Below are 3,979 nucleotides of genomic sequence, written 5' to 3' on the forward strand. Positions count from 1 at the left end.
CCAATCTAGCTGAAAAAAAAAAAAAAAAAAAAAAGGCAAACTCTGGGTTCAGTGAGGGATAAGCTAGAGCATAGTAGATCAGGACACTCAATATCCTCCTCTGGTCTCCATGGAGGCATACGTGGGCACATGGGCCCGTGTACCTATGTGCACACAACACACACACAATGTAATGACTGAAATATCTATGTCAGTTTCGCAATTGGGATATTTTTACTCTAGTTATGTAAAGGGCTATCAGTGGGTGGAAAGTGAGTGAAGGGTTTCTCAATGTAACAGTTCTGGCTGTCCTAGAATTCGCTCTGTAGACCAGGCTGGCCTCAAACTCACAGAAATCTGCCTGCCTCTGCCTCCCAAGTGCTAAGATTAAAGGCGTGTGCCACCACCACCCAGCCAGTGAAGGGTGTTTCTTACCCCTGTATAAAAAGGGCTAGAGAAAAGCCACAGTGGTTCAGTGTTTGCTGTACAACTCCGAGGACCAGAGTTCAGATTCTAGCAACTATGTAACAAGCCAGGTTTGGCTGTGGGCATGCCTATAATCCCAGCAATAAGAGGAACACAGAGGACCCCTGAGGGCCCCTAGCTACCAGCAGTCAAAAATAGAGTTTCTGGTTCAGAGACAAACCTTCCCTCAAGGGAATGAGGCAGGGAATGATAGGGGAGGGCCCCCAACACCGTCCTCTGGCCTCTGGACACAAATACACACAGGAGCAAGCATACTCCCCCACCACACCCACAAATACCACACATACAAAAATAAATAAAAGCTTAAAGAGTTTTTAAACTGCACATAAATCTGTAATGTATCAAAATTAAATGTTTAAAAATAACTTCAGGGAACCTTAAAAAGTGCTCATGAATACAGCATATAGACAAAGATGCCCAAATCTATCTCACCACCCTCTCAGTTCACCCAACTTGCTGTCAGCTCTGACTACGATGTTCCTGCACCTACTTGTCTGCCCTCCACCTGTGTACTTTTGAATTCCTCTCCCAAATGTCTCCTTCTTCCCCCACTATCATCAATTCCTGACACTGCCCAGTATGTCCCCTGAACGCTTAGTGACACCATCCCCAATGCTCTCACTCTTGCTCAGCAGCTGAGGTCTGGGCCACATCACACCCACCAGTGACTTCCCTTTACCGGCAGTATTTACTGTAATTTATTCCATCCACCAGTTCCTGGTCCCACCCACCTGGCAGATCTGTCTAGACACCCACACTCGCCTCCTTTGCACTGTTCAGACCCATAAACCTGGAGCCCAACAAGCCCAAGCTACTTGATGTGCCTGTGATCATTTCTCAGCCCTTTGCCCAACTGGCTCCTGCTTCATTTGCATATATAAAATGACCTAGCATTCCCTGTCAGTCATCTTTCCCCTCCACCCAACCTGAAGTTGACCTTAAGCTTTGTAATCTGCACGTCTCATTCTTATGGTCTCTTCCCACTTATGGACAGTGTGATTCTATCTGCTTGCCCGCTCTGTTCACTGCCCTGTTCCCGGTGAGGGCAACAGCTCTGAATATCCTGCAGGTGCCTACAGGATGAACACAGGGAGGGAAACTCTGAGAGGCTTTGTCACCAGCTTCCCTCATCATCCTTCACAGCCCAGGTGCCCCTCCCCTGGGCTAGCATCTTTTCTTACACAATCACAGTGCAATGTATTAGTCTCAAATTCCCAGTCCCTTTCACAGTAAGTGGCATCCATTAAAATTTTAATGAGTGAATGACTTCATCCTCTTCTGAGGGATTGACACCAACTGGTCCCTGCCATCAAGTATCCACTTAAAGCCATTAACATTGTCGGTGATGAGGGCTACTGAGAGTGTATTGGGGGATGCATAGGGGTCAGACACAGAAGACCTCATTAAGCACATGGCTCAGCAGGGTCCCTAGGCCTCAGCAGAAGATATGCCAGAGAATCCCATGAGCAGCAAAACTACAAACCAAACCACAACTGTGTATTCTCGAAATACTTAGATTTCATATCTTTGTTAAAAAAACACCATCTGAGACAACAGAGTCTCAAAATAATGCAATGAATTTTGTTCAAATTGAAACATTTCCCAAAGGAAGAACAGCCACCTGACCTCCAGGTCACCAAGGTTCTGAGGGGTCAGCAAAGCAGGTGGTAGAGATCTGGAGAACAAAGACACCCTGAAAGTAAATGTTCCTTTCTTGGTTCCTGATACTGTGATGTCACACTAGTGGTTCATTTCTAAGAATCATTTATGTGTACGTGTGTGTGCCTGAATGTGTGTGGACCCTGTGATAGCAGGTGCCTGTACTCCAGAAAGTGCCAGAGCCCCTGAAACTGGAGATACAGGTGGTTGTGAGCCACCTAATGTGACTGCTGGGTATTGAACCTGGGTTCTTTGTATAAGAGCAGTAAGCACTCTTATGGTGAGATGTCTCTCCAGTTCTTACCCTGGTGCTCTTAAGCAGTAAGGCTTATCAGAGTTTTTGTTACTGGAACTTTTGTTGTTTGCCATTTTCAAAAGTACATTTAGGCACAAAGAAAACTGAGCCACATAACATGCACACACCCTTCTGAGGACAAAAGCCAGACAAATGAGTTGGGAAATGGAAAGAAGAGGTTTTCAGCGAAAGCCTAAAATGACAATCTAGGTGGATGCTTTGTCACTCTCCATCTAACGGTCTCAGTGGGCTCTGGGAGGCCAGGCACTCAGCCTCCAGAGAAACTTGCCTCTTGACCAGCCTATGTGTGCAGACAGTGGATGGCCAAGCATTATCGCCTGGCCATTCAGCTACACTAAACCCAAGAGAGCTTCTTTGTTCAACTGAACCACTAGACTCTTGATGCTGCGGTAGTAGTTTTACCAGAGGGACCAAAGTAAGAACAAGGAAATATACCATTTTTCTCAAACCAAAGGTCTTCAAGATGGTTTCTGATTATTTTTCCAAGAAGGATGTTAATAGGATATCCTTTCCTCTTTGGGTTATTCTGACACAGAGCAGAATAGAGACTTTGAAACTAAGAGCCATTGAAGGGAACATAAAAAGGTGTATGGGCAACAATGCTAACAGAGCAGGTAGGATCAAAACCTTCATCAAACAATTCTCCACAAGAGCCAGAGGACATGGGGATGAACTTTTACCCAGAAATAATCAGTTGGTAATTGTAAGACTTTGGGGATAGTGTGTGGGAGACCTTAATTACCAGTGAGAGTTCTAAGAAGCCCTTTGAACCTGAGGTAACTAAACAGGCTGAGTATTATCACGTGAACAGACTAGAATGAGCTAGGAGTCTATTTAACAGGGGCGGTACACTGGAAAAGGCAAGCACCCCATTGAAGGAATGACATAAAGCACCTAGGATAAGTGGCCCATGTCAGTATTCATCTTCTCAACACTGGAGCTCATCGGTGCCTTGGAGGGAGCCTTCATGAGGACAGGGGACAGTGCTATATGGCGTGCTGAGGACATTGGGGTAGATATCTGCTCACCAATGGTTCCTTCAAGTTCCATGAGCCTGAGTCTTCCCCCTGGAAACACTGGAGGTCTGATTTTTTTCAAGGGTCCCTCCCATCTAGCTTTTAAATTTCAAAGTCAATTCAATGATACACAGAATGACCCATTTGAACTAAAAATGTGGTTCCTGATGTACACTCATCAAGTGGATTATCCGCTTGACTAAAAAGAACCGAAGTGGTTTTTACTTGGTTTAAAAATTGCATTTTCACTAGATTGATGGGTAAACTAATGTGTGATTTCAGAGAAATCTAGTTTCTTCATGAAGAGTAGAGCAGAGAATACTAGAATTCTAAAAGTAAATGAAAACAGACAAGTTCAAACCTTACTCTTAAATGGATTTCAACGTATTTTTTTTTAATGTGGGATGCCCTTCTGTACACTGTGAATAAGCAGGCAGAATAAGGCAGGTGAGAAATCCAAGCAGAGAGACAGGGAGACAGAAGGTGAAGCCAGGGAGACATCAGCAGCCATAAAGAAGCAAGA

This window comes from Chionomys nivalis, chromosome 2 (assembly GCF_950005125.1).
Source record: "Chionomys nivalis chromosome 2, mChiNiv1.1, whole genome shotgun sequence".
Classification (NCBI taxonomy): domain Eukaryota; kingdom Metazoa; phylum Chordata; class Mammalia; order Rodentia; family Cricetidae; genus Chionomys; species Chionomys nivalis.